The sequence below is a fragment of the Pristis pectinata genome, chromosome 21 (assembly GCF_009764475.1).
Source record: "Pristis pectinata isolate sPriPec2 chromosome 21, sPriPec2.1.pri, whole genome shotgun sequence".
Classification (NCBI taxonomy): domain Eukaryota; kingdom Metazoa; phylum Chordata; class Chondrichthyes; order Rhinopristiformes; family Pristidae; genus Pristis; species Pristis pectinata.
In genome coordinates, this window is record NC_067425.1 from 10,796,426 (window position 1) to 10,821,716 (window position 25,291).

The 25,291-nt window shown below is 44.7% G+C and overlaps 1 protein-coding gene across 1 annotated transcript in view; it reads right to left on the reverse strand.

Annotated features, from left to right (window-relative positions):
• LOC127581365 (coiled-coil domain-containing protein 92-like) overlaps positions 1-16,030 on the reverse strand; it is a 51,066-nt gene extending 35,036 nt beyond the window's left edge. Inside the window, exon 1 of the mRNA XM_052035737.1 lies at positions 15,791-16,030. The gene's annotated coding sequence lies outside the window, so the exon portion shown is untranslated. The remainder of the gene's footprint in view (positions 1-15,790) is intronic.
• Positions 16,031-25,291: the final 9,261 nt, after the last annotated feature.

The following is a 25,291-nucleotide window of genomic DNA, read 5'->3' on the forward strand; positions in this document are numbered from 1 at the left end:
TGCCCCAGAACACTCTACGCAAAAAGATGTATTTCACTGTGTGTTTCGATGTACATGTGACCAATAAAGATATCTTATCTTAACTTGAACTACTCTGGCGAGCACAGCCTCTTAACCCCCTGCGGGTGAAGCTTGTGGGCAATTTCCAATGTGAGCCCCTCCCTCTACGCTCCACGTGCTCTCGGCAGGTCTCTGTTCTCCTCCACTTCTCCTCCCTTCAGACACTTGGGCTCAGGTCAACTAACACAGCATGGAAACAGACCCTTCAGCCCACCGGCTGCGTATTGACATCAAACAGCCAATTACGCCAATGCTACGCTAATCCCATCTTGTTCGCCCTACATTCTCATTAACCCTTCCCTGCCCACCCTCATTCTCCCTGTGACTGCAGGGGTTTCCTTTGGGTGCTCCTGTTTCCTCCACATCCCAATGATGTATGGGTTGGGAGGTTAATTGGCCACTGTACATTGTCCCTAGTCTGTAGGTGAGTGGTGGAATCTAGGGGGAGTTGTAGAGCTATACAGCATGGAAATAGGCCCCTTCGGCCCAACTTGTTCTTGCTGACCAAGATGTCCATCTAAGCTAGTCCCACTTGCCCGTGTTTGGCCCACATCCAGTTGATGAGAACGTGGGGAGAATTTAAAAAAATGGGATTAGTGCAAATGGATGGTTGATGGTCGGCAAGGACTCGATGGGCTTAATTGCCCTTTTCCATGCTGTTTGACTCTATATCTCCTGGCCCCAATCAGGTACTGAAGCAAATGCCGTCTGCTCCAGACGAAACTGTACACCTACCCATCCAAATCTATTTTTTTTCCAGCCCAGATCACTGTCCCAAACTATGTGGCTTGTTTGCCCTTCCATTCACTAACCTTTGAGTTCAGTGCTACTGTCACGGACTCAGTGAAAGTCCCTTTAAGATAGAGTGTGTGTGTGTATGTGTGTGTGGGGCGTGCTTACGTCAATAGAAGATAAAGGACGTAATGACGTTGTTGAAGAGGTCAGAAGAAGAAGGAGAGAGAGAGAGAAGGGAGAGAGACACCAGCCTGCTTGTTTTCTCTATCGATGGATGAGAAACAATAACTGTGTTTGCCATAGAAATCCATGTATGGAAGTTGGAAGTAATCTGGTGGAGTTCACTTTGTTGCTGACCTGTAGAAGGAAACAGGTATTTATGTGTGGACGACCACGGTTCGGATGCTTTTCGGGGTGAGGAAGTCACTACCGAGTAAACACTGAAGTGTCGTTTGGGTTCCATCGTGGAACATTTGGATTTCGTATTTACTCTCTCTATGTTTCTCTATGTCTACGTCTTATCTTCAGACAACGGTGGTTGTTGAAGAAGCCCTTGCTCATGTTTCACCTTATGGCTTGCGGAACTGAACTTTAAGGACCATTCCGGAACTGGGAGTTTTGGACTTTGTCACACACACACACACACACACACGAAGAGTTTAGTTTTGGGGTTAACGTTCGAGGTTTAACATTTTTGAATTCTAACATACTAACATTTTTACTTTTATTTTTCGTATTATCATAAGTAGTGATTAATAAAATAGTTTTTAACACTAAATCATGCTCAGTGTGTTTCTTTTGTTGCTGGTTCGTGACAGCTACAATATTGATAACTTGTAGAAAAATAAATCAAACAATTTATAGTAAGGCATGAATATTGAATTCTCCCACTTTAGGTAATCCTTCCCCCCCCCCCCCCCCCCCCCCCCATCACGCTTCTTCTCTTCTTCCCTTTCCTAGCCTCTGTTTCCCTTTCTCTCCTTACCTTTGACCCATCCCCTGGTGGGTCTGCTCTCCCCTCCCCCACACCTGCCTATCACTATCTCTTACCTGCATCTACCTATCACCACCCTGTGCCCACCGCGCCTCCCCTCTTTTGTCCACCTATCACTGCTCTGCTTTTCCCTCCTATATATTGGGCTTCCCCTTTTCCTATCTTCAGTCCTGAAGAAGGGTCCTGACCCGAAACGTTGACCGCCTGCTTTTCTCCATGGATGCTGCCTGGCCTGCTGAGTTCCTCCAGCATCATAGTGTTTTTCATCTAGATTCCAGCATCTGCAGTCCTTTGTTTCTCATGAATATACTATGTACAAGTAAATTTAAGATATAATACATACAGGTAAATTTAAATTGTGATGCAGTATTAGCTTAAATTTACCTATAAATGTCAGAAGATGACATTTATTTCCTTGGACATACTATGCCAACTTTGGATCTATCCACATTCAATGTATGCAGCTAACATAAATCTTAAATTATTGTACGCAGCTTAGATTAACCTTAATGAATAGCATCCATTGTAAATTTCTCTAATTTATAATAAAGTCATGGTTCCGAAACAGAAACCGCCTCAAACGCACAACAGTTTGGAAGGAAGACCTCCCTCCAAAGTGCTTTAAGATGCTGCTGGTCCTCTTGCGCATTGGAAGCTTCACCTGGCTCTGCCTGGGACTCCCAGCCACCGAGTTCCAATTAGAGCCTTCCACACAGCATTCTTCCTGCAGCAAAGGCTGTCAGACTGGGGCTGCGCTGCGCCTACTCCATCTGAAGTAGAGTCGTGGGGTGATACAGCACGGAAACTAGTCCTTACGCCCAACTTGTCCACGTCAACTGAGGTGCCCACCTAGGCTAGTCCTATTTGCCCGTTTGGTCCACATCCCTTTCCTAGCCATATCCTTATCCAAACATCTTTTAAATGTCGTTACTGTATCTGCCTCAACCACTTCCTCTGGCAGCTTGTTCCATATACGCACCACCCTCTGCATGAAGAAGTTGCCCCTCAGGTCCCTTTTTAAACCTTTTCCCCCCTCACCTTAAATCTATGTCCTTTAGTTTTTGGTTCCCTTTCCCTGGGAAAAGGGCCGTGCGCATTCACCCCATCTATGTCCCTCGTGATTTTATAAAAGGAAAACGCTGGAAACACTCAGCGGACTGGCGGAGAGGGAGAAACAGTGAATATTTCAGGTTGACTGCCTTTCATTAGAACCGGGGAAAGTTGGAAAATGAAACAAGGTTAGGTGGCAGAGATGGTGGGGGGGGGGGGGGGGGGGGTGGAGAGAAGGTGTATGATGGAAGTGGCGACTGTTTCCATGCTGTATAACTATATGACTCTGTGACAAGTGGTGGCAGTGCCTGTTGAGAGAGTGTGATAAGGGCAGGGGGACAATGAAAGGTGTTTCTAGGGGAGATGCAAATAGGGGGAGATGAATAAAATCAGAAATTATTCCACCGTGATAAGACTATTGAACGGTTCCCTCATACGATGAGATGGACTCTGACCTCATGATCTACCTTGTTGTGACCTTGCACCTTATTGCACTGCACTTTCTCTGTAGCTGTGACACTTTGCTCTGTACTGTTATTGTTTTTACCTGTACTACCTCAATGTGCTCTGTACTAACTCAATGTAACTGCACTGTGTAATGAATTGACCTGTATGATCGGTATGCAAGACAAGTTTTTCACTGTACTTGTAAATGACAATAATAAACTAATACCAATGAGCAAAAAAAAACTGGAATTGAGAGATTCAAGACCAGAATGAATGATTATCTGAAACTGTTGAACTGACTACCGAGTGCAGAATGTTGTAATGTGTGAAGTCAGAAGGTGAGGTGTTGTTTTGTGAGCTTATGCTGAGCTTTCATGGAATATTTCAAAGGTCAAGGACAGAGCGGTCAGAGTGGGAAGCTGACAGACCACTAGAAGCTCGGGGGTCACCTTTGCAGACTGAACGGAGGTGCTCTACAAAGCGATCTCCCGATTTGTGTTTGGGTAGATGTTGCATCTCCTGTGGTTATATGGGAAAGTGCCGTGAGAAATGGAGTGGGTATTTTTTTTTGAGGTGGGAGAGGAATCCAGAGTGTCCTCAAGGAGTGGTCCCCTTGGAATGCTGCAAGGGAAGGGAGGGGAAGATGTGTCAGGTAGATAAGTCATGTCTGAAGTGTCAGAAATAATTAGCTTCTATATTTTCCGCAGAAATCAGCTATTAGTTAATTGAACGGCGGAACAGCCGAGGGCTTGAATAGCTTCCCCTTTGTCACATGAAACTGCAGAGAATAAAAGTCACAGCAAATACTGAAACTGAAATGATGCAGAAACAAGCAAAAAGGTGACCAAAGGAAATATGGCACTGCTTATTTTATTAGAAATGAATGTGTGATTTACAGTGTAAGTCATTAATAAGTTAATTATTTTAATAAAATAGGGCCCCAAAGTTCCAGCACTCATTTTACTGTCACCCTGTGAAGTTACCTCCCAAAGTACAGGAACATCCATTGTTACCTGTGCTGTGGGCAGTATTTGCCACCAATGAATTTAACCAAGAGACCTGCAACTATTTAACATCCTAAAGATGACGGTGACAAGAACTGTTCAAATCAAAAGGAAACCCAATACTGTTAGCTCCACCCTATCTGCTTTCTTCTGATCCATATTATGACAGCATCATCCTAGTTCTCCCGAGCATCTACTTTACTGGCCACGGAGGCTGGTGTTAATGCTGATTAGTTACTTCCTAGTGACATCCAAGTTCAAAAAGCCCTCAGGATCCAAGTTATCGATGCAGTCACCGAGGCCATCGCATCTTTATCCACTAGTGCCGAGTTACTTCCCCAATCCAAGGCCACCTCACAATAGAAATCTAGAACCCTCCTTCCCATCTCCATCCCACAGCAACTGCTTGTAGTTCCGGCAACAACTGGAACTTCCAAGAGCTCCACTGTTTTGGGGATGGTATCGATGGGCGCAGAGCCAAGGGGAAATGGTGCTGAGGTAGGTCAGCAGTGGTGTAAATGAATTTGCTTAAATTTATTCATTTGTGGGATGTCGGTGGCACTGGCAACGTCCCCATTTATTGCCCATCCCAACCTAGACCTTGATCTGAGGGCTTGCTGGGCCATTTTAGAAAGGCAGGTAAGGGTCATCCATGTTATTGGGCATGGAGTCACATATAGACTAGACCGGGCAAACTTCCATCCCTGAAGGAGATTTGTGATTCAGATAGGTTTTTAAACAACAATCTAGCAGTTTCACAGTCATCGTTACCAAGATCAGCTTCTTATTCCAGATTTATTGTTATCGGATTTCTTGAACTGAATTCCCCAGCTGCTATGATTTGAACTCAGTCTCCAGATCAATAGGGCACCTCTCTGCATACCAGCCCAGTTACTTAACTACTATGCTACTTCTTGTTCCAGCATACTTTCCACATTAATGTCTGTACAATGCAAAATCATTTATAACATGCCCTCAATGCTGTGTACCATCATCAGGAGAAACTTTCCCAAGGAACTACCCGAGGAGATGTTCAGATCGCTGAGTTGGAGCGGGTGGAAAAAGAGCAGAGTGTTTCAGCAGAGGGAATTCCAGAAATGGGTCAACTGACACCTCAACGTCAAAGGTGCAACGGTTAAATTCAAGGATGCTGACGAGGTCAAAAAACATCTCTGCTCTCTTGAGATGTTGAAGGCTTGTAGGGCAGGAGGAAGCTCCTCAGACAGACGCAGAAGAGGACAGGGTATTAGAAAACGAGGATGAGAATTTGAAAGCATTGCCAGACGTTGTTGTCAGTGAGCAGGGGGTGAATGTGCTTCAGCATGTGTTATGACAGAGGCAGCAGAGTTGCTGCTGGACTCAGCATCAGGACGATGAGAAAGACACCACATAGGCACTGGAAGAGTGAAGCACAGGGGTGGTAGAGACATGCAAGAGGATCCAGCAGAACAGATTTCATGTGAACTGAAATCCTAGGAGACCTCAGTGCACAGTGGGGCAGCTGGTAGTGAGACTGCTTCATAGCACCAGAGACCCAGGTTCAATCCTGGCCTTGGGTACCATCTGTATGGAGTTTCCATGTTCTTCTTGTGACCACGTGGGTTTCCTCCAAGTGCTCCAACATCGTAAAGACATACAGGTTGGTAGGTTAATTGGCTACTGCAAATTGCCCCAGTGCATAGGTGAGTGTTAGAATCTGGGGTAGTTGGTGGGAATGAGAGAATAATAGAATTAATAGATACTTGATGGTTAGTGCAGTCTCAGTGGGCTGAAGGGCCTGCTTCATTGCCATATGGCTCATTTCTTTCATAGGTATCCAAGCTACAAGGACACCTTCATTCCACAGTGTGGGCCATCCCTGGGTTATAAATGCCTGACTTATGGACACTGCTACCTATAAACAAGCTCCCATATTATTAAATTCAAAACACTGATGTACGTGGACATGTTCATTCTTATGAATGGCAGAACTAGTTTGCCCCCTTAATCTCTCTCTCTCTGCTTTTAGAACTTTCTTTACTATCAGTCTTATGTACTTTGATTGCAGTCATTACAATACTGTAGAGATGTGGTGACCAGTCATGGAAACCAGCCTCCCCTCCATGGACTGTCTATACCTCTCGCTGTCTTGGCAAAGCAGCCAGCATAATCAAAGACCCCACCCACCTGGGTCATTCTCTCTTCTCTCCCATCAGGTGGAAGATACAGGAGCCTGAGGGCACGTACCACCAGGCTCAAGGACAGTTTCTACCCCACTGTGATAAGACTATTGCACGGTTCCTTTATATGATGAGATGGACTCTGACCTCACAATCTACCTTATTGTGACCTTGCACCTTATTGCCTACCTGCAATGCACTTCCTCTGTAGCTGTGACACTTTACTCTGTACTGTTATTATTTTTACCTGTACTACCTCAATGCACTCTGTACTAACTCAATGTAACTGCACTGTGTAATGAATTGACCTGTACAATCAGTATGCAAGACAAGTTTTTCACTGTAGTGAAAGGCCGGGGAAGTGACAATAATAAACCAATACCAATTTGTGTACTTTGAATTATGGACAAAATCAACATATGAACATCAGTAAATCGTAACCTGGGGAGGGTCTGTATCTCCATAACTGGTTGGTCTTTTTCAGGCAGCCTCAACACCCTTGTGCTAGGGAGGGAATGTCAGCTGGACTTCCTTCCATCCCATCTATATGAGCAGTAAGTCTGGAGATAGTAAAGGAACCAAGAAATACGGGGATAGTGCAGGAAAGTGGAGCTGAAGTGAAAGATCAGCCATGGTCTCAACGAATGATGGACCAGGCATGAGGGGCTGAATGGTCTACTTCTGCTTACACTTGTTGTGTCCTTATGGATGCATGAACGCTGGACAAGGACAGGACCACAAATGATGGAGATGGACTGTGGGACTACTGAGCCACAATAACTTACAGCAGAAGGGCGGAGGAAGAAAACTTGGTGAGGGGAATGGAACTGATGAAGGAGGTGGACGGGAGACCCGATGGGTGTTGACAAAATGAGGAGAGGCATTGATGGATAGACAGAGTCTTTTTCCCTCTGGGTGCAAATGTCAAATACCAGAGGGCATAGGTTTAAGGTGAGAGAGGGAAAGTTTAAAGCAGATTTACGAGGCAAGTTTTTTTGTTTTTTTTATATACAGAGAATGGCGGGTGCCTGGAATGTGCTGCCAGGCAAGTGGTGGAAGCAGGTACAATAGTAAAGTTTAAGAAGCATTTGGATAGGGTCTTAGTGAAGCCTTTGAGCAAAAGGAAATGGCTTTGGTTTTTAAGTAGATTACCATCAGATAAATATCATACAACACTTAAAGATGTTGATATATTAGTGAGGAACATCCAACAACACTAACATCTAAGTGTCAGTCAGAATTATCCTTAATTTTAATGATAAATACTAAAAAAATAAATTTTATAATTCAGATTACTTTAAAAACAAGGATTAGTTTTCACCATTGGGGTTTCCTCATTTGAGTTCTGTCTGCCCATCTCAACTTAACAGTCTAACCTTCAATCTACCTTGCTTTTTAAGATGAACAAAAGCTCAAAGATTTAATTTGATTCACAGTGAATCATGTTTTCCCTTTACACCTCCCCAGTGCTGCCTGCTCTTTCTAGAATAAATGCAGTCAGTGTCTTTGGGTCTTTGCCTTTCACATATCTTAAAGGGATTCTTTTCCTCTTTGACCTCGCTCATCTCTTTTTATTTACATCTCCTCCAGCTGGGACTAGCAACCCTTCATCACCCTCTCTCATCCAACACCAACACCACCGTATCATTCAGTTTCCATCCTATCATAGACATTCCCTTTGTTCTCTCCACTGCTTCTTCTTCTCTGCAACTTAAAAAATGTTGGATTTCTAACATGAAACATTAACTTTTGTTTCTCTCTCCACAGATGCTGCCTGACCTACTGAGTATTTTTCAGCACTCTTTTTAATTTCAGATTCCCAGAACCTGCAGTACTTTTTTAAATTCACGTTATGTCACCTCCTAAATGCAGCCTAGTGAACTCTAGCAGGTCCACTGCTGGCTGTGCTGGGTAGAGCAACAGACTGCTAATGGCTACTCTATCTCCTCTCCAGTGAAGAATTCTATCTTCAGTCACTTAGTTGGAGTTTAGAAGCCCTGACACGTCTTCCTTTTGCCATGCACAAATACAGGTACAGGATAAAGTGCCTGTTCAATCCCCTCCACCACCCCCAAACCTTCAGCTACATCTTGGCTAATTTGATTCTTAACTCCATATACTAACCTGGACCCAAATCCCTCAAGGATCTTTCCAAAAATCCATTGATCCCACAGATTTCAAAGATCCAATTGTTCCAGAAATCACGATCAATCTCAGGTTTCTGCCTTGTTCAAGACACTTCCTCAGTGATCATGCTCTGATTAGAAGATTGGGGTTCCTTGCTTTTAGAACCTGCATTGGAAGTCATTGATTCCATTCTCTTAAATCCACTTAAACACATCAGACACCTCAGTACATCACTCCTTGATCTCCTGTGCTCAAGAGAATACAAGCCAAGTTTCCCTGTCCTCACCATTTATTGTTAAGCCTCTAAACTCCAAGGTCTTTCCAGACCTAAAATATCTGTGCAATACCTGCAAAATCCAATGCACTGGGCGAGTGTGGCGAGTCCGTGCCTGCTGTGTTTCATACTGTGGCCCAACATTCATTAACAAGGACTTCCCTGAGGTGCATCATTACCAAGTGCCCCCTAAACCAATAAGATGTTTCTCAGTTCCTTCCCACTGGAGCATTCTGTCGACGTGTGGCAACATTCCAACCACTTCCGATAGACCTTTATCACTCATACATTCAGTGGCAAATTTCTTCCCCTTTTTCACCCCCCTGTTGCCCATTTTCCTGAACTATACCTCCATCCCTCCTCACTGGTTGAAGCAGTAGATGCCTTTGGTCAGACACATCATTGTCCTTTGTCACTGGACACATTAATAGTCGAACTATAAATTGAAGTAGATCCCATGGGTAGACCTACTTCCTCTTTTCAAATAGCACAAAAAAGTGCTGGAGGAACTCAGCAGGTCAGGCAGCATCCATGGAGGGAAATGAACAGTCGACCTTTCGGGCTGAGACCCTTCATCAGGATTAGAAAGAAAGAGGGCACAAACCAGAATAAAAGGGTGGGGGGGGGGGGGAGAAGGGGGAGGAGCATGAGCTGCCGGGTTATAGGTGAATCCAGGTGAGAGGGGGAAGGTAGGTGGGGGGCGGGGGAGTGGGAATGATGCGAGAAGCTGGGAGGTGATAGGAGGAAGAGGCAAAGGGCTGAAGAAGGAATCTGACAGGAGAGGACAGCGGACCATGGAATGAAGGGAAGGAGGTGGGGAACCAGAAGGAGAAAGGTGTGGGTGAGGTGATGGGCAGGTTGTGAGGTGGGGGAGGGAAAAGAGAAGGGGTGAAGGGGCCAGAGGGATAAGGGAAAATAATGGGGGTGGGGGGGGGGGGTGAAAAACAGAGGGAAGTGGTTACCGGACATTAGAGAAATCGATGTTGATGCCTTCAGGTTGGAGGCCACCAAGATTGAAGACGAGGTGTTGTTCCCACCCCACCCTCACAACCTGTCCATCACCCACACCTTCCTCCCTCTGCTTTCCTACCTCCTTTGTGCCTCCTCTTTTCAAATAACTTGACTTTGACCGACATTTGCTCTCTGCACTGGGTCGATTCGGTATATATGTCACCTAGTCTGAGATTTAAGGTCAATCTGACAATCACCACACTACAGGAAGGATGCGACTGAGCAGGAGAGTGCGCAGAGGATGTTGCCTGGATTGGAAGACTTTAGTCAATGGGGAGAGATTGGACAGGCTGGGCTCGTTTTCCCTCAAGGAAAGGAGGCTGAGGAGTGACCCGAGAGGTATATAAAATTATCCGAGGCATAGAGAGGGGGAGATAGAAACTTTTTCCCATGATAGGGAAAACCAAGAGGGCATAGGTTTAAAGGAGACAGGAAGGAGCTTCAAAGGGGATCTGACAGAAAACTTTTCTTTTGCACACAGAGTGTTTAATACCTGGAACTCGCTGCCAGAGGAGGTGCAGGATCAGATACAATCAGTTTAACAGGTATTTAGAAAGGCACTTAAATGGGCAAGGCATAGAAGATATAGAACTAGCACCAGCAAATGGAATTAGTGTAGATGGGCAAAATGGTCAGCATGGATGTGGTGGGCCTAAGGGCCTGTTTCTGTGCTGTATAACTCTATGACTGCAGGAGATATACTGTAGAAGACTTGATGTATAAACTTTGTTCCCTTAACATCATCCCAGCCCCTTCCATTACTTTAGACCCTCCATTCTTTATTTTGTGGTTGTCGCCTGAGGGAGCAAAGAGCCCACAGGTAGTGATCAAAGCACAGGAATACCGGCACCCGTGGAGTCCTTAAACATCCGTAGCAAAGTCTGAACGTTAAGCCGGGCCCCTACAATTCAAAATGTCACACTTGACCACAAGGAACCACTTCAAAGTCTTCGAAACTGACACCCAAAATTGGATCACCCTGGGGATCAATTTCAGCAGCGTTGAGAGTGGGAGTGAAAATGGGCAGGACATAAAATTATTACATCCGTCTCCTGTCAATGCTGCCCCGAGATTCTGCATCCCTCATCAGGCAAGGCTCACAGGTGGTCTGCAGAAATAATTCTGCCTGTTTACATCCCCACCCAAGTCCCACACCACATCCGAAGGAACTCCCCTCCACCAAATCCCTGCCAGAGTGTTATAAATGTGGTTAGAACTTTTCTAATTAGAGTCTGTGATCTACAGTAGGGCCGGGCTGTTAGCTATTCTGCACAATGGAACCATGCACAACTTTCTAATATTTTGGACCACTCTGTACCCAGCATTACACAGGATCAGAATCAGGTTTATTATCACTGACTTATATCACATGAAATTTGTTGTCTTGCTGCAGCAGTTATTGTGTTGTAGGATATACAACACCGAGAAAAACCACTGGTCAGTCCATGCATGTGTTTATGTTCCACTCCTCCCCTCATTTAAGTGTTTTAGTATCCCATTGTCCCTCCTTTGCTTATCCAGCCTCCCTTAAATGTTTGTTTCCACCAGTCCGTGGGATGAGTTCCATATTGTTGCTGCTCTTTAGGTAAAGAGATTTCTTCTGAATTCCCGATTGCATTTCTTTATACAGATGACCTATGGTTATGCTCTCCTGCTTAACTGGGGACATTCACTCAATCAAAATCTTAAATCATTTTAGAAATCTTGATTAGATCACCTCTCATTCCTTTTTCTTCCCCTCAAGGGAACAGAGGTGATCTGTTTGTCTTTTCACAATAAGTATTACCCACACATTTCTGGGATCATCCTTGGCAATCTTCGCTGTGCCCTCTCCAGTGCCTCTACCTCTCTTTAATAATGCGAGGAGCAGAACTATACGCTGCACCAGTCTGACCTTCTCCTTAGGCAATCCCTTGACATCGAGGATGACCTGATTCCATTCTTGTTTAGACTGGAGATCAGGCATTGCTGCACACATGTGCAGGCACATTCATACAAAATTACCCACACCTTTTCCTCAGCCCCTCTCCCATCCACACTGATCCTCTCCCTCCTTCAGCCCAACCCTTACCTCCCATCCCCCTTCCCTTAACCGTTTCCCCCGCTTCTTCGAACCCCCTCCATCTCACCTTCCTCATCACCTTCCCCATTCATGAACATAACCTCCCTACTTTCACAATTCTATCCTCAAGGCCTTGCTAATCCATGGCACAGCTCTTAATGACCGGTGTACTTGTACTCCAAGGTCCCCTTATTTCTTTACTAGGCCCAGACTGGCATCTTCCACCTTCAGACAGTATTATCTCCCGTTGATTTCAGCTGAACTTCACTTGCCAATGATTCATTGTTCATTAATCTCCTCCGGTAACTACTGCAGTGTTCCCCAGTGTTAACTCTCTCCTCCTGATATGGCATCATCCTCAGATTTTAGAACTCAGGTTTTTTGATGCCACAGCCTAAATCACTATTGTAGCAGAGTCCCAAGACATCCTTGTAGAACCCCACTACCCACCTTCTTTCACTGTGAACAGCTGGTTTTCACTCCTACTTGTGATAAGACTATTGAACGGCAACGACCTTGTACGATGAGATGGACTCTTGACCTCAGTCTACCTTGTTATGACCTTGCATCTTATTGTCTACCTGAAATGCACTTCCCTGTAGCTGTGACACTTTACTCTGTATTCTGTTATTGTTTTTACCCTGTACTACCTCAATGCACTGTGTAATGAATTGATCTGTACGAACGGTATGCAAGACAAGTTTTTCCACAGTACCTCAGTACAAGTGACAATAATAAACCAACACTCCTTTCCAGCTTGAAGCCAGCAACCTGTCCCTTCACTCTGCATTCTCTGACCTTATTCAGTTAGAGGAAACTTTATCAAAATCCTTTTAAAAATCTAGGTAAGTTACAGCACCAGCATTGTCACAGTTTCTTGTTGTCACAGCTTCAAAAAAATTCAATAAGATTGGCGAAGCAAGGCTTTCCCTTTAGAAATGTATGCTGAATATTCATTATTATATCTTCATTTCTAAACGTTCTCCATTTAGCAGGGATTATTTTTCCCATCACTTATATTAAGTTACTTGGACTACAATTCCCAGGACAGAGATACCACCTCCCCCCATCCCCTTCCTAAACATACACATTTTGTTAGCTGTCCACCAGGTTTCAGACATCACAGTTTATTAAATATGTGCCCTAAAGCTCCTCTTTCTCTTAAAATGCAAAAGTTGCAATCTATCCAGGCTACTGATTTTACAATCAGAGTTTGATTAGTTTACTTAATACATTTCTTCTACCTATTTTAAATTCACTTATCTCATCACTCAACTCTTCACCCAATGCCTTACCCACACCTGGTCTATCTCCCTGGTAAACACCGAAGCAAAAGTGATTAAATATTCCTCCCATCTCCCTGTGGTTACCTGTCTGTTCATTCCCAGCCTTGTCCACATCACAACCTTCATTTCATTGAGGAGTCTCTGGAACATTTTGATATTTTGTTTTAAGCTCGTTGATAAATTTATTTTCTCTGCCTTTTTTTTAAAAAAGTGAAGGGATTTGAAGAGAAGTTTACCTCTTATAACAGGTCCTCTGCAGCTTCGTATTTAATCTATGCCTCCTTTCTTGCCCTCTGTTGTTCCCTTATGTCCTTATTCACCCTTGGAGTCACACGAGTGCTTCACTACTTCTTTCCTTTTAGTAGGACAGATTTTTCGTGTGTTCTTTTAAGCACCATTTTAAATATTTCCCCACTGTTGTCCTCCAACACAGCACCCCATTTTATATTCAAAAATCCTTAAATCTGTTTTTTCCATCAATCAATTTATCTAATTTTTATCATGCTTATGTCCTCCTCTGTTATAACAACTACATAAGAAAATAAGACCATAAGATACAAGAGCAGAATTAGGCCATTTAGCCCATCGAGTCTGCTCCGCCATTCAATCATGGATGATTTTTTTTTAACCCCATTCTCCTGCCTTCTCCCCATAACCCTTTACCCCCTTACAATCAAGAACCTATCAATCTTTGCCTTAAATTTGCCCAATGACTTGGCCTCCACGGCAATGAATTCCACAGGTTCACCATCCTCTGGCTAAAGAAACTCCTCCTCAGCTCAATTCTAAAGTAGGAGCAGGAGGAGGCCACTTGGGCCCTCAAACCTGCCCCATCAGTTAATCTGATCATGGCTGATCTGCCCCAAGCTCATCTCCTCTTCTGGGCCAGTTCAAATGTCCCTCATTTTGAAAAAAATCACCTACTTTCCCTTTAAGTCCTCCCAATGATCTCACCTCCAGAACCCTCTGGGGTACAGAATTCCAGAGATTCACCGCCCTCTGCGAGAAGTTCCTATAAACCTCAGTTTTAAATGACCTCCCTTTAATCTTGAAACAACATCTCATTTGAGATTCTTCCACTAAAAGAATCATCTACATCTTGACACCTACCCTGTTGTGCCCCCTCAGGGTCTTAAATGTTTCAATAAGATCACCCCTCATTATCCATAGGAGGAAAAGATGGCTTTAAACACACACAATGTAACCAACATAGCAACTGGGTGACCCGACCATTAAATGGTAACTATGATTGTTGGAAAAGCACATCTGGTTCACTAACGTCCTCCAGGGAAATAAAACTATTGTCCTCACTCAGTCTGACCTGGACGTGATGCCAGATCTACCAAATCAGTTCTGGGGCAATCACGAATGGACAATAGGTCTGGCCACATGGTCACCCCATTATAGGAAGGATGTGGAGGCTTTGGAAAGGGTGCAGAGGAGGTTTACCAGGATGCTGCCTGGATTAGAGGGTATGAGCTACAAGGAGAGGTTGGGCAAACTTGGGTTGTTTTCTCTGAAGCAGCAGAGGCTGAGGGGAGACCTGATAGAAGTTTATAAAATTATGAGAGGCATAGATAGGGTAGACAGTCAGAATCTTTCTCCCCAGGATAGAAATGTTAAATACTAGAGGACATGCATTTGAGGTGAGAGGGGAAAAGTTTAAAGATGTGCAGGGCAAGTTTTTATTTACAGAGTGGTGGGTGTCTGGAATAGGCTGCCATGGGTAGTGGTCAAAACATATGATAGAGGCTGTTAGACACACAAACATGGATGGAATCGAGAGGTATGGATCATGTGCATGCAGAAGAGATTTAGTTTGATTCAACAGTGTTCGGTGCAGACAGTGTGGGCTGAAGGGCCTGTTCCTGTGCTGTACTGTTCTATGTTCCCCATCCACTGAATACATTAAAACAATGCAATTCATATAACCCCTGCACACACTGAAAACATTACAGATCTCGATACTCCTCACCAATAACCAGAGCAAGTTTAGCTAGTCTACATTCCACAATCAGTATCAACTCAAGAAACAATACAGAATATTATAATGCTATTTGTGGGATTATACTATACACAGATTAGCTGCCGAGTTTGACACTTGATAGGGCTGTAACACGCCTTGGAATTCGGGAGGTCGCGGAAGGCGCTATGCAAATGCATGCTCTCCAGATGTAACTGGATCCACCTTCATCTCCGGGACAAGGACACGCACCGTGATGACAACACCGGGGGCAGTCGGTGCGTTACAGTGGCCGCGGGAGGGGAGGGGAAGTGGGCGCAGTGATACCAGCCAGGGAGCGGGTCGAGTCCCAGCCAGGCACCAAGAGGCAGCAGCAATAACCAACCCCCAAAACGCCCCGCTCACCCTCCCCATCCGGATAAGGAGAAAGGAACCAATGTAAACAAACCGGCACGGCCCACACCAGCCCCCAAATGCATTTCTAACAATAACCTTAAACATTTGCAACGCAAGATCAAATTTGGTGCTTGCAATTTAATGCAAGAGCTTCGCATTTTAATAGTTGCGACCAGAGAGAATTGTTGGTGCTGAGGAGAGTTCGCAATGATCCGGACTCACCCGCTAGTGTGTGTGAGAGAGAGAGAGAGACGGCTCGCAGTCAGAACAAAGACACACGGTAATGTGTTCACGGCGCAGCGCCCTACCCCAGCCTCGCCGGCCCGGGCTGGGCTACAGCAGACAGACGAGGGCCGAACTGCGCGATCCCAAGTTGGGGAGTGAAGGACGGAGCGCCCGCACAGCTGATCCACCGCCGTAAACACGGTGCAACGTGACCGGAAGATCGGTACAGGCTCCAGAGTGGCGTGGGGTGAGAGGGAGGGAGATGCGTTAACTACTGATGTCACCCAGCCTATCATATTTGTACTGCATTACTTCCAATAATCAGTTTATGTAAACACGATGGCGAAAAAGGAACAGGTGCATGAGAACAATTGCAGTGACATCCCATATCTGCAGTAAAATTCCTTGTGAGCAAATTGGGAAACTGGAGGAGTTTGCAAAAATAATAATCTAAATGCGTGGCGAGGCACTTTCCGGAGTTCCCGTGTAAGTTCAGTACCATCCTGACTTGTAAATCCAAACACTGGAATTTCTGCAATTTAAAACAGCAAATGCTGGGAACACTCAGCAGGTCAGGCAGCGTCTGTGGCGAAAGAAACAGTTTACGTTTCAGGTCGGTGACCCTCAGCACCAGGAAGTGAGAAAGCCAGTGAAGTGGAGAGAATAAAGGGATCGTCTGTGGAGACCACGATTGTCCAATGTTTTCAGAGCTGTCTCGTCAACAAACGAATGAGGGATGTTAGAGAGGAAAAGAAACATGTTGGAACTATAAGATGCAAAACACTGCAGTTGCTCGAAATCTGACATGAAAAGAAATGCTGGAAATAGTCAACAGATCAGTCAGCATCTATGGAGAGAGACCAGGTGGATGACCAGTTCTGACACAAACAGGAAAGGCTGGTTATCTGAAAGTGTTCTGAGTGCTGTAACATTGCCTAGATGGACGATGAGGGGGTGTTCTTTGAGCTTACATTGGCTCTGTTGGAACAGTGCGGCAGATCAGAGAAAGGGAGTCAGAGTGGGAGTGGGACAGGGAATTAAAGTGACAGGTGACTAGAAGCTCAGGGTCAACCTTACAGACTCTGGTCTGCAAAGGGGTCACCCAATCTGCGTTTGGTTTCTCCAGTGTGGAGGAGGCCACTCTGAAAGCAGGACACTAGATTGGAATGAATGTAAGTGGACCGCTGGTAATCCTGGAGGGAAAGTTTGGGTCCCTGGATGGTGGGAAGGGACGAGGTGAGAGGACGGAGAGTGGTTGCATGGGAGTGCGCCATAAGATGGGGAATGCTGAGGGAGATGGAGGAGTGAACCAGCAAGGGGAATATCTCACCATTCTTTCATCATCACTGCTGCTAAACCCTGGAGCTCCTTCCCCGATTGGCCAGTGGGAGCGCCTTCACCAGAAAGACCACAGTGGTTCAATAAAGTGTCTCAACTCCACCTTCTGAAGCCCAATTAATGATGGGCAATAATTGCTGGTCCCGGCTGGTGATGCACACACCCCACCACCACCCCCCAAGGACGAAGCAATTGGCCTCCGGCTGATCTTTGCTGATTCCAGACTCAAAGTTTTAAAATCTGTGCTTCTTATCAGCTAATCCTTGCTGATGTAATATATAATATATAATTTGGGGTTTTCTAATTTGCCATTAATACTTCAAGATATTTTAATATGCTACAATAATCCTTGAGTGCAATGGCTTCATGCCTGTGGTCATCTATGAATAATGGAATGCTGGCCTTCTATTCATGGGTGGGAGCCTCACCTCTGTGTCAGGGGCTGCAAGTTCACAAACACTCCAGTGCAGTTCTTCCAGAGTGTTGTGTCTTGGGAGAAACGTCTCCTCTCCCTTCTGGAATTATTTTGAAGAAAAAGAGAGGACATCTCTCTGCTGTCGCAGTTAAAATGTACACCTTTACCAATATAGTTCCACCTGAGAGAGCAGGTGGGGCTTTGGTTTAACAGCTCACCTGAAAAGTGGTAATACTGACACTGCAGCACTCCCTCAGCACTACACTGGAATAGTACTGGTCGAAATACGGTAAAACTCCAATAATCCAGCACTCTCGGGACTTTGGTGCTGACAGACTGGCTGATTTTCCAGACCATTAAATTTTATACATATTAATTCCCCAACACAACTTTAATTATTTTTTAAAGATGTTACACAGTATTATAATAAATTCTTCAGTGACGTCTCGGGGGAGCACAGGAACCACGGACCCAGTGAGTCCCAGCACAGGAACCGCGGACCCAGTGAGTCCCAGCACAGGAACCGCGGACCCAGTGAGTCCCAGCACAGGAACCGCGGACCCAGTGAGTCCCAGCACAGGAACCGCGGACCCAGTGAGTCACAGCACAGGAACCGCGGACCCAGTGAGTCCCAGTACAGGAATCAAGGACCCAGTGAGTCTCAGGGGAGTACGGGAGTTTGGGGGAAGCGTTGGAAAGGTTACCTGCTGATCCAGATGCTGAGTCATCGGGATTCCTGAATGGTCAGTTTTTCCTGCGCTTGTGTGACTCTGAATTACAATCTGGAGACAGGAGACCGCAGACGCTGGAATCTGGAACAACACACAAATCGACTGTCCATTTCCCTTCATAGATGCTGCCTGACCTGCTGAGTTCCTCCAGTGCTTTGTGAGTTGCTCCGGGATTACAATCCACTGATGTAGATGCTGGTGCCAATAACTGTGCTGGAGCTGACAGTGGGGACAATGGCCCCAGGAACAACGCCTACCTCAACCCTCCACCCCAAGTTTCTCCCTCCCTTGCCTTGTCTCATGAAACTGCTCACACCAACAGATTGCATCCACCCCACCGTCTGTCATTGGACTCTGCTTTTCTAATGTGAACTTTGGTGTAGAATTTCAACAACAGCCACCATCACATCCAGATACAACCCCTGGGGCTGCATTGCCGGGACCTCTCTGTGCCACAACATACAATGCACAGACTCAGTGAGTCTGGGTGATCCCTGGGACTGACTGCAGAGCATTCTCTGGCTGTTCCTCCCTACTCCCCTCATTCTTTGTTCAAATAAACATGGCATGAACTCAAATCCATGCATTACTTAGTGGTACTGGTTCATTCCACCACAGGCTACTCTTTGGATGTTGTCAAATGTAGATGTAAGTGGCTTTTACATAGGCACAGCAGAGACCCATTTAAATCAACATACTCATTATCAGATATGCAACAGTCAGCCTAACTGGAGCCTTGACTTCTTTATCATGATTATATATGGAATTTATAAGGAAAATTGTTCAATCAATAGGCAAGTTCCAGAGGAACAAGAAGAACCAATATTTCTGAACAGAGCCGCTAAATGCTAGCAGGACACAACATCAAAGTTCAACTTTTGGCCAGGCGAGGGCAAAGTAAATGAAAGATGAAAACCTGCAGACTGAGTTTGCCTGAATGTGCTTATAATTAATTTATGCTATTGAAAGATTTCATAAGTGCGGCCGAGGGTAATAGGATATTGATGCATTACGTTAGTGAGGATCCAGAACAGGAATGGGAATCAAAAACTAGAGGGCATAGGTTTAAGGTGAGAGGGGAAAGATCTAAAAGGGACCTGAAGGGCAACTTCACACAGAGGGTATGGAACGAGTTGCCAGGGGAAGTAGTTGAGGCAGGTACAATAACAACATTCAGGACAGGTACAAGGATAGGAAAGGTTTAGAGGGATAAGGGCCAAATGCAGGTAAATGGGACTAACTCAGAAAGACATCTTGGCTGGCGTGGACAAGTCGGGCCGAAGGGCCTGTTTCTGTGCTGTCTGGTGCTATGATTCTATGATCCTCTGAAGTAGACTGCATGGTGAACTCGACCTGGGAAAACAGAGAGGGAAGGAGGGGACCTGCTTTTGTGTGCTTCCTGCCAATGCTAACAATCAGGAAAGGGTTAACCATCTCCACTCTTGTGACACAAATGATGCAACCAAAGAGGTGGAATTTATAGTGGAGAGAAAGAGAACATCAACCAATCAGGAATTGAAAAGGGAGCAAGAAATCTTTCTATATGCAAATGAGTTTTGTCTAAAAAGCACAATTTAGACATTGCACTTCAAGGTGTTAAAACTATTTTAGGAATGCTCAAGTTCTCAGTGATCGCCCGGCTTCTTCACGGGGGCAGAAGCTGGGAGTTCACATGTAGCTGGCAAGCTGCAGAACCTTCCCTGGACACTCACTCTCCATTAGTCCTTGAGTTGGATCCACTTAGATTGGTCTGCCTGCAAGAGACGGGCCAGGAGCGATCTCACTCTGTCTCAGCTGCCCCTACCGCCATCACAGCTCCTGGACTTGAGACAACCTGTAAGCTATTCCACAGATGGGCAGCAAAGAGCAAATAAGAGGGCAACATCTCAACTAAATCTGTTTTATTAATGCCAGTCACAGCAGATCAGATGCCGGCTGTTCTGCTGTCACAAATGGAAGATATTTCTACTACCAGTATGACATATTACATATTTCTTCATGACATAGAAGGAAGCCATTCAGCCCATCAAGCCGATGCCAGCTCTCAGATCAATCCCATCAACCTCATTCCCCTACTTATTCCCATGTAACCTGTTCTCTCTCACATCCCCATTGACTTCCCACTGATTCTCCCATCACTGACACACCTTAGTCAAATTTATTAGAATGTTCAAATGAGTCTTCTTCTTTGTGCAGTGTATGCAGTTCTAATGTAGTTTGGTTTTAGCTAATTTTATATTTTATAATCCACCATTTGCTTTTTACTTAATTCTACATAACTCTGGCATTGTTTGTGGTTCACATCTCATTAGCCCTCTTACAATGAAGGTATCTCAATATGAACCAAAGATCAAACTGCTGGAGGAACTCAGTGGGTCAGGCAGCATCTGTAGAGGGAAATGGACAGTTGTCATTCTGGGTTAAAACCCTTCATCTGGACTGAAAGAAGAAAGGTGAGGAGAAGGGGTGGAGCAAGAGCTGGCAGGTGATAGGTGGATCCAGGTGAGGAGGGCTGATAGGCAGATGGAGGAGGGGAGAGTGGGAATAACGATGGAAGCTGGGAGGTGATAAGTGGAGGTGACAAAGGGCTGCAGAGGATGGAATCTGATGGGAGAGGAAGGTGGAGCATGGAGTCAAATAAGGGATGTATGATAGTTAGATGAGGACAGTTGTGAACATTGGAAGCTTGTCTATCACAGTGGATTAAGGATAATTTTAGCCCGCACCAGTAATGCCTCACCAGCATCCACACACCCATTTCCTGTGGGGAGTATGGGGGGGTTCAATTCTGGATGATTTTCCCCTCCTCAGTTAAGCATTTAATCCAGAAAGGTTGTGACGTGAAGAATCCCAAGAAAACTCCGTAAAAGGCTCAAATTTTAGCACCTTGGACAGAGGTCTTTTGGTAATTGAGCTCAAGATACCCTCTGGTGGCCATCCCTGTCACTGCAAGAGATTGGAAACAGTTTGGGACCTCCATGTTTCTCCAACAGATATTGAAAATGCCAAGTTTTCAGATTTGATGAGGAGAGTTTGCTTCCTCCTCACAGATCTCCAGAGACCAATGGTGGCCATCCTTGATGCAAACAGGTTAAGTTAGCCTTCAAGGTGATAAGTCTGATTTGGAAAACTGGATGTTGTTGAGCTCCCAAATTCCCCAGCTTATTCATTAATAGTCCCAAGGATCAATACAGCCATGTAATAATGAACATACCATCCTCCAGAGCATATTTTTACAATAACATGTGGTCTTTAGTTTTCAACATTCATGCTGAATGTTCTGTTTATCAGAGTTACACAGTGTCAGTGAGTGGCCATATTTCTGGCCCCACAGATAGTGGTAGTTGGCATCTTATTTAGACCTTCTCCGTTAGACCTAGAAGGAGGCCATTTGGCCTATTGTGTCTGTGCTGGCTCACAGAGCAATCCCATGCCCAACTAATTTTCCCTATAATATTCTTCCCACATTCAGTTTGTCTCCCCTCAAATCCTACCACTCACTTACACACCAGGGGCAATTTACAGTAGCCCATTAACCTACCAATGTTCCTTGGGATCTGGGAGGAATTGTAAATGTACAATCAACAAATCTTTGGCTTAGTCAATCATGTTCCTTTGAATCGTGTCCTACTTTGAAGAGTTCTGTCCATCTGGGTAGAAACCCCACTGTGTGATTCTGCAATGCTTCCAACTCATCAGGGTAATGCAAGGTGGATGGTAGGGGAGCAGGGGGTTCATACGCACCATGGAAGTAATCCTTAGTAATAAAGGACACCATTCGGAGGGAAGTCTGAAAAACCTTTCATGGTAGGAAATGGTAGAGGAAGGTTAAAGCAGTTCCTTAATACTGAATCATTCACTTGGGCCAGGGGAATATGTTCAAACAAAGTGAAATTGTTGAGAGGAAGTTGATGAGAGGGAGCAAGATAAGAGGCAGTCATTTAAATCTGAAGTGCGTAGGAATTTCTTCTTGTACAGAGTGCTGAACATTTGGAATTCTCTGCCCTAGAGGCCTGATTAGTGGAGGTAGATTCATTTGTGAAAGATCAGGGAGTTGGGGGTTATGTGGAACTGTCAGAGAAAGTTGAGACCCAAGGCAGATCAGGCATGATCATATTGAATGGTGGGGCAGGCTTGAGGGACCATGCGGCCAGCTCCTGCTCCTCTCTCCTTGTCTTCTTGTGTCTATCAAAGATGAGTGATTAATGTATGAGGTAGTGATTATGTAAATTGTCATACCTCCCCTTGCAGACCTGTACGTCATGGTGGAAGGCTTTGCGGGTTGATTAACAGTTTGATATGACATTCCTTCCATTGGATACCTCTCCTTTATGGCACCGGCAGGGAGGTTGGCCTGTGGAGTGGGGGGGTTTTATGGGCACCCCTTACTACATGCTGGAGGAATTCCTACACAGCTGGATGTCAGGCTAGGAGTTAGAGCTGGATTTATTAAGATTGAGCAGGAACGGTCTGGAGAAGGTTCAAATCCTGAATCTGCTGAAGTCGGAATGTTTAGTTAAATCAAACCTTGTTCCCTAAGGCAGAGTAACGGAGACAGAAGTACATGAAATGAGCCAGATACTGAATCCAAATCTTGGAATTTTTCATCTGCTCTTGGATGTAGACATTGGTAATGCTACACTGATTGTCCATCCCTAAGTGGTCCTGAACTGATGCAATTAAAAGCCAACCACATTGGTTGGAGTCACATAAACGCAGAGCATTTCGGGTTCTTTATCTGAATGCACACAGCGTTCATAACAAAGTAAACAAATTAATGACACAGATAGAAATAAAGGGTATGATCTAATGGACATTACAGAGACATGGTGCAAATTGCTCAAGGCTGGGAATTAAATATTACAGAACACTTTATGTTTTGGAGAGATAATAAATGGAAGAGGAGATTGGATAGCCCTGGTATTAAAGAGTGGGGTAAAGGTGATAGAGAGGAAGGATCATAGCACAGAAGATCAATAAGTAGAGTTGGGCAGAGCTAAGAAAGAGAAGGAGGTGGAATAGATTGGAGGGAGTTGTTCACAGCCCTACAAACAGCAGTGGTAATGTGGGGAATAATATAAATCTAGATAGTAGAGGTGCATGTGACAAAGGTAAACCAATAATCATGGGGAACTTTAATCCACAGATCAAATCAGCAGTAATAGAGTGGAGGATGAATTCATGGAGTGTATAGGAAATGGTCTTCTAGATAAATATGTTGAGAACCAGCAAGGGAACAGGTTATTTTAGGTCCAGTATTATGTAACAAGAAGGGTTGACTGAAGATCTGGTAGCTAAGGACCTTTTGGGAACGGTGATCATATATAAAAATTGGAAGTGATTTAGTTCAATCTGAGTCTTAAATATGAATAATGAAAACTGCAAAGAGATGAGGTATGAGTTGGCTCTACTTGGAAATGGGGAACTAAATTAAAGGGGATGAGAGTAAACTAGCAATGCTAACTTTTATAGAATTAATCCACGGTTTACAAGTAATATCTAGCCCTTTAAGGAAAAAAAAACATGAAAAGTCATCCAGCCGTGGCTTTCAGGAGGAACATAAGATCATGAAAACGTACAGCACAGAAACGGGCCCTTCAGCACAGCTTGTCCACACTGACTGTGATGCCCACCTGCACTAATCCCACTTGCCTGCATTAAGCCTGTATCCCTCTCCTCCTTTCCAATCAGACTGCTTGGTTGCACCTCTCTAAACTCCCTTCACCCCAGAACAGGGTATCCCAGACGTCTCCCCCTCGGTTCCCGCGAGTCGTCGGGCACGGTGGTGATTTAAGGAGTGGCCAAATGGCTTTTAACTGTTGTAATTGTGTCTGCTTTCCCCACCTCCTCTGGCAGTTCATTCCAGATATTCACCACCCTCTGCATGGAAAGCTTATCCCCCAGATCTCCTTTAAATTTCACCCCTCTCACCTTACACCTGTGCCCCCTAGTTCCAGACTCCTCTGCACTGGGAAAAGGGTTCTGACCATCTACCCTATCAATGCCCCTCATAATTTTATAAACCTCTATAAAGTCAGTCCTCAGGCTCCTATGTTCTCGTCAGAATAAACCCAGCCTATCCAATCTCTCCTTATAAGTAAAGCCCTCCATTACGGATAAAGGAGAGATAGTATTAGATCACAGGAAAATGCTTATAATATCTTCCAACAAGAAGCAGTAAGACCGAGGATTGAGTGAATTTTGGCATTCAGCAAAGGAGGACCAAGGCAAAAAGGGAAGGTAAGTTAGGACATAAGAGTGGGCTTGTGAGGTTTTAAGAGCTTCTATTGAAAAGGAAAAGATGAGCAAAAGTTACTGGGGTCCTTTCCAGACTGGAGTTACTGGAACAGGAGAAATTACATGGGGGAATAAGGAAATGGCAAAGAAACTCAACAAATATTTTGCGTGTCTTCATGGAAGAAGATGCAGGAGACCTCTCAAAATAATGGAGACCACATGGCTTGGGTGAAAGGGAAGCTCAAAGAAAAAAGCAATAAAAAAAATGGAGAAATTAATGGGACTAAAGGGCAATAATTTCCCAGGATGTGAGGATCCTGGGCAATAATTTCCCAGGATGTGAGGAACCTGGGAAATAATTTCCCAGGATGTGAGGATCCTGGGCAATAATTTCCCAGGACGTGACAATCCTGGGCAATAATTTCTCCGGATGTGAGGAACCAGTACCCCGGGGTTTTGAAACTGGTGGCATTGGTGTGAAGGATCCCATAGCACAATTTCCACAAAGATTCTGTCCAATATTTTTCCCTCAGTCAATATCACTGAAACACTCATTTGGTCATTACCACATTTCCGTTTATGGGAGCTTGCAGTGCACAAGATTGGTTGTTGTGTTTCCAATATCACATGAATACACTTGAAAAATATTCCTTTGGCTATAAAGCACTTTGGGATGTTCTGAAAGGGACGTGACTGGCACTCTACAAATGTAAACCTTTCTTTTCACTTTTTTTTCCTTTGAAAGAAGGTCTAAATTTTACATTGAAAACTAAAACC